Here is a 14212-nt window from a genome sequence, read left to right as displayed (position 1 = left end):
TCCTCAATCTACTAAGGCATGAAGATACATGTAATAGGGATGTGGAATCCATATTCTACGGAAGAAAATACCACTCATGGGTGTCGGGTTGTGTTATATTCTTTCCACGACTAGCCCACGTTGTTAACCGGGGGGGTTAGAGGGGGGGCGGAGCCCCCCTTCATTGCGCCGATTGTGCGGTGGGGGTGGGGGGGAGGGGGTCACAGGGGGTTTGAGGCATACCCATGACCCCACTTTGTGGGGTCCGAGGCAGCGCCCTAGAAAATTTTGGTTTTGGACCCTATGTTAGGATGGGCGGACCCACCTATGGTTTTGTGCATGATCTTCACACATGTTTTTGGACGCAATGGTTTTTGGTCCATGGTATTGGACGCGATGGTTTTTGGTCCATGGTATTGGATGCTTTGGCATGTATAGATATGTATTATAACATTGAAAGGAAAATAATGAAAAATCAAGCTGATAGTCCCGGTTTTGGGATCGAGGGGAAAATCTCTATGTATATATGTTTTATGTGTTATGCTCTCGCATTGTTTATTTTCTGTGTTTTAGAATTCGTATGCAGGTAATTTCTGTACGGGGTTAAAACCTACATTTGGTATCAGAGTAGCTTTGGCTTCAAGGGGACGCCTTTGTTGCTGAGGGGTTTCACTTGGGCTTGTGGTAGACCCTGTTCAGTGGGAGATCTGCGAGATCGATTCTGGTGGTGAAAGAAGATGGTGAGCAATGGAGAGATAGAGATCGAGAAATTTAATGGTCAGAGTTTTGAGTTGTGGAAAATCCAGATGGAGGATCTGTTGGTGGATAAAGATTAGCTGATCACGGTAGATTCGGTTATTAAACCAACGGGAGTGTCCGATGAAGAATGGAAGAAGTTGGATCGGAAGGCAAAGAGCACAATACAATTGTGTGTCTCAAATTCAGTATTGCTAAATGTATCAAGGGAAGCTACGGTGAAGGCTTTGTGGGACAAGTTAGGGACTTTGTACCAATCTAAGTCTCTGGTGAATAAACTGTTCCTATGGAAAAAGCTGTATAACCTGAGAATGAAAGATGGAGACTCGGTGACAGAGCATCTGAACGCATTTAATACTGTGGTAAGTTAGTTAGCATTTGTTGATATTAAAATTTCAGATGAAGATAAGTGCATCAGTTTGTTGTGTTCTCTACCAGATTCATGGGATAATCTGGTTATTGCAATAGGTAGCAATGCAACTGCCTTGCCGTTTGATGAAATAGTCTCATCCTTGCTGACGGAGGAGATGAGATGGAAAAATATGGAGTGCCAGAATGGTGATGCCTTGTATGTACGAGGACAGTCCTAGAACAGAAACAAAAATAAGTCATCGAGTGGGAGATCTAAATCTAGAGGGAGATCTAAATCTCTAGGAAAACCTGTAAAGGTGGTGTGCTGGAAATGCGGAAAGGAAGGGCACTACAAAAGGGACTGCAAATCTAAAGCTCCTGATAAAGGAAAGGGATTTGATGATGCTCCTTCTACAGAGGTGAAAACCACATCAGATGAAGGTGGGGATGTGTACTTGGCTTCTTCAAGTACACATGTAGATCATGAGGCATGGTTGATTGACTTAGGTGTATCCTTTCACTTCACTCCCCATAGAGAGTGGTTCTGCGAGTATGAGAAATACGATGGTGGTGATGTCATCTTAGGGGATGATAGTCAGGCTAGAATCATTGGTCGCAGAAAAGTAAAGTTGAAGTTGCAAGGTGGAAGGGTTAGAACACTTCCGGGTGTTCTGCATATTCCTGCATTAGCCAGAAATCTAATTTTTGTAAGCAAGCTAGATGATGCAGGTGTAAAAATAGTGTTCGAGAAGGATACCTACAAAATGGTTCGGGGAGCACTGGTATTTATGTGGGGAGTTCGAATTGGAACTCTGTACAAGCTGCAAGGTAGCACTATTATTGATGGGTGCAACAGTTCTGTGGTTTATGAAAGTGGAGCAGAAAATCTAGTGGTCTTTGGAGAGAAGACCATGTTGTGGCATCAAAGGCTTGGACATATTGGAGAGAAGGGCCTTCGAATACTTCATGGTAAAGGTATGGTAGAAGGTATGAGTAATAGCTCTCTGGATTTTTATTTCTGTGAAAATTATCTATATGGGAAGCAGAATAGGGTGAGTTTCCCCTCTGGTAGTAAGAGGGTGAAACAAATATTAGAACTTGTGCACAGTGATGTGTTTGGACCTGTGAAGGTTCCATCATTGGGTAAGTTTGTGTACTATGTATCATTTCTAGATGACTTCTCAAGGAATACATGGATATATTTCCTTAAGAAGAAATCTGAAGCCTTTGACAGGTTTAAAGAATTTAAGGCTCTCGTGGAAAATCATACAGAGAAGAAGATAAAGGTGCTGAGGACTGATAATGGTGGAGAGTTTTGCAGCAAGGAATCTGAAGAATTAGGTAAGAAGTGTGGTATAGCATGACAGAAGACTACTCCATATACACCTCAGAAAAATGGAGTTGCAGAAAGAATGAAAAAGACGTTGATGGAAAGGGCAAGAAGCATGCTCAATGGTGCCAGATTAAGACAAGAATTCTGGGTAGAGGCGGTGGAGACAGCATGTTACCTGGTTAACAGATCACCTTCATCAGCGTTAGAGGATAAAACTCCACAAGAGGTATGGACTAGTAAGAAACCTTCTCTTTCACATCTGAGGGTATTTGGATGATGCATATGTACATGTTCCAAAGGAGAAATGAACCAAGTTGGATAGTAAATCTGAAAAGTGCATCTTTATTGGGTATAAGGATGGTTTAAAGGGTTATAAGCTTTGGAACCCAGTAACAAGGAAAGTTGTGTACAACCGAGATGTGATGTTCAGAGAGGTGAAAGATGTTATTAAACATGAAGTTGAACCAAAGGAACCTGAGAAGATAGATTTTGAGCTAAAGGAGGAAGAATCAGACTCTACAGTAGAGGAGGAATCAAAAGATGAAGAGCCACAAACTCCGGGTGTGAGAAGATCAGTTCGAGAAAGAAGGCAGCTAAAAAGGTATAGTACATTTGCTTTTTGTTCAAATTTTACTTTATCTATTACTGATGATGATCCCTGAACTGTGAAGGAAGCAATAGATTTAGAGGATGGAAAACTCTAGAAAGAGGCCATGGTTGATGAAATGGCATCTTTGCACAAAAATGAAGCTTGGGATCTGGTGGAGTTGCCGACTGGAAGGAAACCCATTGGCAGCAAATGGGTGTTCAAGAAGAAGACAAATGCAGAAGGTAATATAAAGCTCGGTTGGTAGAAAAAGGTTACTCCCAGGTGCCGGGAATTGATTTTGGTGATATTTTTTCTCCTGTTGCCAAGGTAACTTCTATTAGATTACTTTTATCTGTAGCTTCTACTTTTGATTTTGAGGTAGAACAGTTGGATGTGAAGACATCATTTCTTCATGGGGATTTGGAAGAGGAAATATACATGAAGCAACCTGAAGGCTTTGTGGTGAAGGGTAAGAAAGAACTGGTATGCAGGTTAAAGAAGTCTCTGTATGGGTTAAAACAGTCACCAAGGATGTGGTATCATAAATTTGATACATTTATACAGGGACTTGGCTTCATTAGAAGCAAAGCAGATCACTGTGTGTATTTTAAATTAATTGGTGACCGTGTTCTTTATCTGGTCTTGTATATGGATGATATGTTGCTGGTTGGAAATGACAAAGAAATTATCCACAATTTGAAGACCCAATTTTCCTCCAAATTCGACATGAAAGATCTTGATGCTGCAAACTATATTTTGGGCATGGAAATTAAAAGAGATTGGGCAAAGAGGAATCTCTAGTTAAACCAGAGGAATTATGTCGAGACAATGCTGGAGAGGTTTAATATACAGGATAGTAAACTGGTGAAGGTTCCTATTCCTGTAGGTGTGAGGTTATTTGTTGAACAGTGTCCCAAGACACAAGAAGAGGAAGAGGACATGTCTCATGTTCCATATGCAAGTGTAGTTGGTAGCCTGATGTATGCAATGGTCTGTACTAGACTAGACATTGCACATGCAGTGGGAGTATTGAGTAGGTTTATGTCAAAACCAGGGAAGGAGCACTGGACAACAATGAAGTGGGTTTTCAGATATTTGCGTGGCACTAGTGATTATGGTTTGTGCTACCAAGAAAAATCAGGATTGGAAAAAATGTTGGATATTCGTGGCTTTGTTGATGCATTCTGGGCTGGAGATATAGATCAAAGAAGATCTACAAGTGGGTATGTGTTTCACCTATTTGGAGGTGCAGTCAGTTGGATGAGTAAGAAAAAATCTGTAGTGACACTATCAACTATAGAGGAAGAATACATGGGTAGCCACTCATGCAAGCAAGAAAGCAGTTTGGTTGTAGAGATTATGTTCAAGTATGGGATTAGTACAGGGATCTATAAGGATAGAATGTGACAGCCAAAGTGCAATTTTCTTGGCAAAGAACCCTGCATATCATTCAAAGACAAAGCACATTTATGTTCATTATCACTTTGTGAGGGATATGATAGAAGACAAAAAGGTGTTGCTAGTAAAGGTGGATGCTTTGATGAATACTTTAGATGCATTGACAAAATCTGTGACCTCTGAGAAGTTCTCTTGGTGTAGAGAGACAATGGGCATTTCAGGACTGGAAAAATGACTAAGCTATCTTGTGGCCCCTTGTGGAAAGAAAACAACAAGTGGGAGAATGTTGGGTTGTGTTATATTCTTTCCACGACTAGCCCACATTGTTAACTGGGGGGTTAGAGGGTGGGGCGGAGCCCCCCTTCGTTGTGCTGATTGTGTAGCGGGGGGGTCACAGGGGGTTTGATTTGATTTTGGACCCTATGTTAGGATGGGTGGACCCACCTATGGTTTTGTGCATGATTTTTGCACATGTTTTTGGACGCGATGGTTTTCGGTCCATGGTATTGGATGCGATGGTTTTTGGTCCATCGTATTGGATGATTCGGCATGTATAAATATGTAATATAACATTGAAAAGAACATAATGAAAAATCAAGCTAGTAGTCCTGGTTTTGGGATCCAGGGGAAAATCTCTGTGTATATGTGTTTTATATGTTATGCTCTCACATTGTTTATTTTCTGTGTTTTAGAATTCGTATGCAGGTAATTTCTGTATGGGTTAAAACCTACAATGGGTAGCTTAGGGATGAGTTTCCTTAATAAAATCTCATTTCTAACAATTCTGGAGTGACTTGCTAAAAATAGAAAGTCATGTCTAGCATCTCAAGTATGACTTTCTAATAATAGTAAAGCACCTTGCATCAATTGGTAATCTAGTATAGTTGAAGGAAACTCACTTAACTTATCACTAATCAATCCTAATAGTTCAATATTGACTTAATCATAAATATTATTAATATTACTATTATTATTATCCTCTATGAGGTTATGATATTATTTAAAGAAGTTACAAGTCACCTTCATCACCTCAATCAATACACACCTCTCTCCTTGATGATTCTCATGGATCTACATAACTCTCTCTCTTAGTGATAGATTAAACTCTCTCTTATGCACTCATCAAAGACATGGAATATTCTTCTTACACTCATTAAAAGAAAGTCAAAAAGGATTCCTCTTATGCTCTCTTTAATGTATATTTTACACTCTATTTAACTAAGGCATGCATACCTCTCCTTGATGGCATGAGTTACACTCTTCTGAATGGAATATGTTACTTTTACTCAAGGCATTCATATTACTCATCCTTTATGACAAGAATTTTTTTCTACTCCTATATATATGTCTAATGTATTCTCACTTGAGGGAGAAAGAGGTGCATTTTAATACTAAGAGTTGGAGTGCCTTGAAGAGGATTGTGAGAGGGAGAGACTTGGAATGTAGCCAAAATGTCGTTGAAATGAATATGAAATTCCTAAACTAAATTAGTAAGTAGCTCTACCTGGTGGAGTTGACCATGAGTAGCATTGAGAGGAAGTGAAACTCATCTTCGTCAACTTTCCTTGTATATCTCTCTACTGCTATATTTTGGTACTGCTTATGAGCTCTTACAACTCAGGGGTTCCAAGGAGAGAAGTTCTCCTTGGATATGGTTAGGGGGAGTCTTTATGGTTCAAATGAGTTGGTTAAGGAATCATAGATGGATCATAATATCAGTGATTGGAGTGGAATACATCATCAGGTATAAATTTAATTGTCATGAAATTTTAATATAGCATTAGCACTAAAAATAGGAAGAAATTTAAATTGTTGTAAGCATCTAATTTTGGTTTAAGCTCATGTTATCTGGAATCTTATTGGATAGTTGAAAATTAGTAATATGAGTCGTATATATGTATGGATGTTTATATCTCAAGTTGGAATTATAATTGGTGTAGTTTATTGTACTAACATTGGTATTATAGCGTTTGAGAAAGGAAAAACAATATTGATTAAGGTAATTAAAATAAAGAATTGCCAATGGATTTGGGTAAGAGTTTCATGAGTTATGGTTTTGTTTTATTTTAATTGAAATAGGTAATTAGAGGCATGTTTTAGAAAGGGTTTTAGGGTATGTTTGCAAAGTGTTAGGAAAAACTCGTGAATGGAAAATGCTAATATTTTTAGTATATATGCAAATAGTTATGCATGAAGAAGTGATAACTTGCAACCTACTGGAGAAGTAAGGAAATGGAAATATATCCAAAATATACTTGGAGGAATCACTGGATCAACCCTTAAAATAAAAATAAAAAAAATGATGGCAGCCAAGAGTTTCAAAGAAAATAATTGAGTTAATTTTCAGTGATTATGTGGTTGCAATACTTGAAAATGTAGATAAAAAGTAAGGATACATAATGCATTAAAATAATCATCAGTGGATAAATCTTATTTTTGAGTGTTCCTCTATATGTATTACAAGAGCTAAGGATGTTTTCCATGTGTTTGTAGGAATGACTGAATGAAAATAATGCTCGATGAATCTCAAATCCTTCATTTCACTTACAGTAAATGAGATGGTTTAGAAAATAATTTAGACAATGAATAAGTAATTAAAGATTAATTCTATGTTGTTAATTTTTTTATGCATGGTGGTATATTAAAGTTTGCATGACATACGTTTGACAAAAATTGTAAATGAAATTCCAGGAGTCAGAATATTTGCTAGTTTAAAAAAATGCATCCATGGGTGGTTTCATAATGATTCAGGATAACATCAAGGGGTATACGTATGATTTGGACCTGCAACTCCTGATTTGATTCCAAAGAAAACTATTTTCAGAACCTATATCGTAAATCTTGGTGATTTTGTAGATTAGTGATGCCAATTATGTGCATTTGTTGTCAAGTTTTTGGTGAAAGAATAAGATGATTTACTGAGATAAATAAGTTGAGGAAGAATCTTAGCTTCATGTCAAAATTTCCATAAGATATTATGGCTTCTAAGTGTTTGAAAAAATGCCTCAATGGTTGTATATTGCATGCTTGCAAAGTGTTTGACAAAACGCCTCAATAGTTGTAGATTGCATGCTTGCAAAGTGTTTGCCAAAAGGCCTCAATAACTGTAGATTGCATGTTTGCAAAGTGTTTGTTAAAATGCCTTAATGGTTGTGATTTTGTGCATATAAATTGTTAGAGTAAATGTCTTACTTACAGTAGCTTTTATGTACTAGAAATTTATGAATATATTATTTAATAGATGTGTTAGATGGAATTTATACTTATGGATAAGTACATCTTCCCTAAGTGGGTAGTTACACTTAGAAAAACAAAAGGAAATAGGTTTATCCTTTTACTACAATAGATAAATGAGATGAAGGAACCTACTTGTGATCTTGTGCTTCCTTTGATCTCCTTTGAATTGCTCCTATCGCTCCCGCTCGAACTGAATTCACTCAATTGGTACCTGTCAACAAAAATAGAAGATGACAACAATCAAAGCATATGATCTATATACTATAAACAAATGGAATCGACAACATTGAAACATATATGCATCATAGATATGAACAAGAATATGGGAAAAGGAACAAAAAACTTTATTGATTGTAGAAGGAGGAGTTACACCCAATGCGGTTCGATCCCATGTCACTCATCCAGCTTAGTCCAAACCCTCATCACACCAATAGCACATCAATCCAGCAGCATAACATTACTTAACAATGAACTCAAGTCTCAAACCAACAAAATTTCTCTACAATCTTCCAATTCCAACCCCTGATCACTATGATGCGTGGTCAATTTATAGGGAAATGCAAGTGGTTTTGTCATAAATTGGGCATTGAATGGTTTTCCAAAATTGGAGTTAGTTTCCATGGAGAAAGGGATGAGAGGATAGAGGAATAATTGATCCATAGCCTATCCAAAGTCAAGCTCATAGGATGAGATAAGAGCTGGTCATCCTTCTAGAATTCTCTAGAATCAAGGAATATTCTTAGAATCCTATGTTAATTTTGCTCATTCTTGCTTAGCACAGATCAAAGTGGCATAAGTGCACTAGAATGTAGGTCTGAATGGGCCTACCTACTCTACAGTGTAGTTACCCTTGACCAAGGTTGTGCTACTCTACAATGTAGTTACCCTTGACCAAGGTTGTGCTGGTGTCCCAAAGAGGCATTTCAACAGGGTTTCAAGCTAGGAAACTTTCATGGATGAAAGCATTCAATTTGATGACTTGTCTAAGGTATGTAGAAACTGAATTAGGGTTTGATGAGCCCTAATTGTACTAATTTGATCATTGGGAGTGATGTGCCCAAATAGACCTGTAACATTTGCCCCCTAAAGAATGAATTTGAAAATGATAATGTTGAGTGACATGCTTTATGATGTGATGAGGAGGATCTGAAGTGGACGGTGACCTACATCGATTACAATACATAATATCATGATATATTTGAATTTTTCATGAATTGCCGAGGGAAGGCATACTCATACTCAACATATAAACTTTTCATTACACGTACATGAATCAGATAGTTGTCTATATAGACCCATGATAGGATGACCATATCTGTAAAGCCATCGTACAGATGATTTAGTACTCTCCTGAAATCGCAACCCGAATGGATGAAACTAGATCTGGGGTCTTCTATCTCGTCCAATTGTTTGCTCAAGTACAAGTCTAACCATGTGAAAATTTGATCTGAAGTTGAACATGAGAAGACACCGTCTGATTAACAGCCAATGATGTAAGTTGTTAACAGACGCGAGAGAAATCACCGATAATGATAATGATTCTCAAGGTACTACAGTACATTCTGCATGGCGTGAATAGATGTTTTGATGTTGAACACCATATAAAGTCTTTCATTCAAAGGCATGTGATGTCAACCTGTCACCAGAAGTGAGAAACTTGCCATTGATGTATGCAAGCCTCAAGGTAATGGAAGGGTGTTTCTAAGTCAACTTCTTGGATAATGTGCTAATGTTGACAAGAAGCGACTCGTTGCAGGAGGGCCTTGATGTATCCCTCATCAATGACACGAAATGAGTGTAATGATTTTCAAGATATAATGTGACTGATGACACAATGTTCAAGAATTGTGGTCATGAAAATGAAGTTTTATGAGTATTGTAAAGGATGAAGTTTATTGAGTGACTTCTCTTGAACATGTCGAAAAAATTGAATGAATTGGCAACATTGACCCAATACCAAAGTGATGGATGGTGTGATAGAGAACTCATTCCTTTTAATATTTAGAGAGTTTGAAAAGGGACAAAAAGAAAACTCCACAAGTTCTTTTTCGTAAATTTGTCTCTCAAGTCCAAAAAAGCATAAAATAATACAAGAGAGAACCTATTGACCATGTTTGATCAACATATTCCTTTTTCATAAGTAATCTATCTCGGTCCAGAAAAGGGTTAAACTTATACTGAGTAGATGTCATTTCCAATCCGTTTACGAGCTGAAAAGGACAAGCGCTTGACAATATTTTCATGTTTAAAGAGTCGGAAAAGAGATTGAAAGCAAACCTCCTATTTTTATTTTCTTTTAATGAGTTAAAAAAGGAAAATACTTGGAAATCTTTCATTTTTTATGAGTCAGAAAAGAGCTTAAAGAAGACTTGTCCTAGACACCATGGTGATGTTGGAACTTCTCAAAACATGTTGATTTATGTGAAGAGGCTGGCTAATAAGACCACTTATTGCAATTGTTCCTAAAAAAGGTTAAAACAACCAAGTGTATGATTGGCAAAGCAGATAATGACAATGGAAGGAGAAAAACCAAGGCTCATTTGAGAGAAGAGGTTGTTAGAATGAAAATCACGAGGGTAAAAATGGAGATGGGTTCATTTTTACACAAGCTTGAACCATAGAGAACTATGATTAGATTCAGTTTCATGTTTACAAAAGCTTGAAACAAAAAAATATGCTTGGATTTAGTTTAATTTTTACACAAGCTTGAAACAAGAAAAAACTATGCTTGAGATTGGTTTACATGCCTCCAACATGATGACTCGATTCTAGGTGCATGCCCCCCAAGATTCATTGCATTCACCTAAGTAGCCTACTCGTAGCTATCAGGTGGATGGAATGAAGGTTGATTTATGAGATAAAGTGAAAGACTTGACTGAGATTTTATGAGATCTGATCAAAGGTTCGAATTCGAACTTTGCTCCAGGGGACCTTGTTTCATTTTTAAATGAGCTTGACACAAGACAAGGAACTCTGCTCAGATTCCTTGTTTCATTTTTTAACGAGCTTGACACAAGACAAGGAACTATGCTCTGGGATTTGTTTCCTTTTTTTAATGAGGTTGACACAGTAAAAGAACTATCCTCATATTCCTTGTTTCATTTTTTAACGAGCTTGACATAAGAAAAGGAACTATGCTTATGATTCCTTGATCACGACCCATAAGAGGTCATGACTTCCAAGAGTTTCTCCTCAGATGGGAGAATAATGCTTTGGAAGGGATACATAGTGATCAGAAATTGATCCAGAACCTTAACCACATTCAAGAAGAAAGGTTAAGAGGTTAAAAGGTTAATATTTTCCTTAAGCACTAAAACCTTTGTTAAGCGCAAAAACCTTTATAAAGTGCATTTTCTTTAAATTCTGAATTAAGAACGTGGGCATTATTCGGCCAAGCAGTAAACAGTATATTGTGCGAGTGAAAGGCTGGAAGCGGTAATCTATCAAGAGCATGCGATTCCACTCAATGGTCGACACGTAGCAGAGCAAAATTGCTTTTCTCACGCTCCTTTAGTTAGATATTGTTTGTGCATGAAATTTGTATGAGATTGAGCGATGTCCATTGGATAGAGCGGGTCACATCAACGACAGAGATCATTTGGGCAAGTTGGCCAGTGGACGACGTGACAGCCGTTGGATGGACGGGGATAGATTGATGGTTGAGAGTTAACCCGATTGCAAGCTCTATGGAGGATTATCCCTAACCGCCAGATATACACGTGATAAGGACTTATCCTTCATGAACTTGCCCAATGGTTACGACAACAATTACCTCTGATGGTCAGCCTGGCGGAGTGTCTAAAATTTAGTAGATTTGCTAAGTTTAGTTGGAGACAGGTGCAGTCACCAATATTGGTGGATATATCACATAAAATCACTCAAAGGGTAGTTTTAATAGCAGAGTCTAGAGAAAGAGAGGGAGAGCTCGAGAGACATAGGCAGAGCTCGAGAGTTAGAGAAACTCAGAGAGAGTGAAACAAGAGGCTCACTAGACTAAACGGAGCCTTTTGAAGCTCATGGAATGATCTATAGATGTTGAAGAAGTCATCTTCATGGAGAATTCCATCCAAGAAGATTGATTCTGGAGTTCAGAGCCACCAGAGGTTGGAGGCAATTGCAGGAGCTACCAGAGCTCATTCTCAGTGATCCAACAATAAATTCTGATTGTAATGAGCTTTTTGAATCCATTGCAGGGATTCACAGAAGCATCTGAAGACTTATAAGGGCCAAGAAGCTACAGGGAAGTTTCAGGCAGAAAATGATCAAATGACCAGTCTATTGTAGGTGCTTGATATGTTGTTGGAGACAAAAGAAGAAGTTCCAGAGACAGTTGAAGAATTATAAGGGAGTTAGTTCCATCGAGAAACTCAAGTCAACTTAATGCACTAATTGAAGGAATCAAGTACAAGGAAGCTTAGATTTGTTTGCAAAGTGAAGAAATCCAAGGATATAGATGGTATTCTAAGCCCATTGGTTCAGTTCAGAAACCTTTGGAGTTAAGTGTGGAACTTGTAAAAGAAGCTTTACCATAATCCCAAAGAGCCAAGTCAAGTTGACAAGAGAAGGAGACGTAGCCCATGATATTAGGGTGAACTCCTAGATTATATTATTGTTATTTGTGGTTGTCTATTTGCTGCATTTACTGTTATATGTGTTTAATATCAGCATGAACAAATAAGCATTTAAACAGTTAAAACAAAGAAATACACCAATTTCAAGTACTTAATTCTGCAATTGTCAACATAAGCTAGATCATATTTTTTTTAAGATTTGGAGTGGGAGGTTCTTGTAAGTATAACAAGATGTTAAACCCTCATTTCAGATCAGGTGGTATCAGAGCTAGCTACTTGATTGACAGAGCATAGTTGCTTGTTTGACAAAGCAATAGATTGCTTGCTTGACTTGAAAGGTGTTTAAACAGTACAAAGGATTTGACTGTTTAATTGTTTGTAAACTGACTATTGTTTGAGTTTGTAAAGGTGAAGGGAAAGCTACAGATAGCTAAGTCTAGGAGAGGACAAGAAGGAAGAAGACCTGAAAGCATTTTCCTTACCCAAAGGACCTAAAAACAATCCTTGAAACACACTAAGGTTTGTTTGCAAAATGCTGCTTGAATAAGCTCTTTGTGAATTTTGTCGAAGTTGTTTTGTTCATTTCTATAATGAAAAATTTTACAAGTGATTTCTCCTTCACAAGATTCTCCAATGAAGACATGAAGCAAGACTTGTTCATCGTGATGGATACGGAGAGAGAAATGCATTAGGATGAAAGGAAGAGCACCAAACTTCAAGAGCAGTTGAATTCCATGAAGGAAGAGAAGGAGTTGCTTTTTAACAAATTGCAGGAAATGGAGAGAACTTCATATTGCAAGTATGAACTTGGAAAGGATGCATGAGATGGAGGCATAACTCCTTGTTGCCAAAGAAGCCTTAGTCAAGTATAACCTTGAAGAAGAGGTAAACAATTCTAGTTTTTCTTCAATTTCCTCTAAGAATATTTATGTTGGTTCTTTTGAAAAACATATAGGAGGCATAGAGTCCAAGTTGATGGCAAAAATGGGTATGAAGGAAAAGGATTGGACAAACATGCACAAGGAATTGTTGGGCCAATAATGGTTAATGAAAGGCCTAAGTAATTGGGTCTTGGCTATGGACAAGCTTATGGAGAAAGTTCCAAAGAAGCCATGAAGGCAATTGAAACAGTTCCTAGAAGGAGTTTCATTTAAGGTCTTCTACCTCAAGTTTGTAAAGATTGTATTCTTGGGGAATGCAATAGTTTGAAACATACTTTGCAAGAAGAAGGTGTTCATAAGCATGCACTTGAACCAGAGAGTTGTGAAATCTCGAAAAACATTGAAGTGATTGACAGTGTTCCAAAGGGACCACTTCTTCATTCGATTCACCTCCTCATGAAGGTAATAAAGGTGAAAGAGAAAGGTATAAATCTGATTTCAATAATATTTCCTTTGATTATGAAAAACACGATAAATTTCCACATAAGCATTGGAAAAGGAGGCAAGAAGCCAAAGGTCCATTGGACAAGGAAAATCATTCTGTCAAGAAGATTCACATGTGTTGCACTTATTTCCATAAGCAAGGACATATTTCTGAAAAGTGTTGGACTCTGAATCCAACAATGCTTCCACAAAATTTGAAGAAGGTGGGAAGAGAAAATGGAAAGAATGGAAAGGAAGTTTCCATAATTAATGTGTTGTAGGATGATTCACATGTTGATGTTAATGTGTAGACAAAGGAAGCATGTTTGATGTGGATTGGTAAGAAATGGGTAGAATTATTGTCTAATTAAAGGTTGCATGTCTTTTGATTTTATGCATTTCTTTGCTAACAAAATGCAAGTTGCAGGGTTTTTATCAAAAAGGTGAATGGAAAAGTTGAGTATGTAAACTCACTTTATTGTAGAAAAATTATATTCATCTCAAATTTTCAAGTACAATGTGCTTAAGAGAAAGTTGAAGGATGGAATACATGCATGAGAATGGTATGTATGAACACAGGGATGTTGATGATTTCTTTGTATTTGAACATGTATGTGTAATTGACTTGATGGTT

Source organism: Pinus tabuliformis, chromosome 9 (assembly GCF_031772625.1).
Source record: "Pinus tabuliformis cultivar Carrire ecotype Pingquan chromosome 9, CPIR1, whole genome shotgun sequence".
Taxonomy (NCBI): Eukaryota; Viridiplantae; Streptophyta; class Pinopsida; order Pinales; family Pinaceae; genus Pinus; species Pinus tabuliformis.
The sequence above is the reverse complement of the archived record's forward strand: the minus strand, read 5'-3'. Positions refer to the sequence as shown.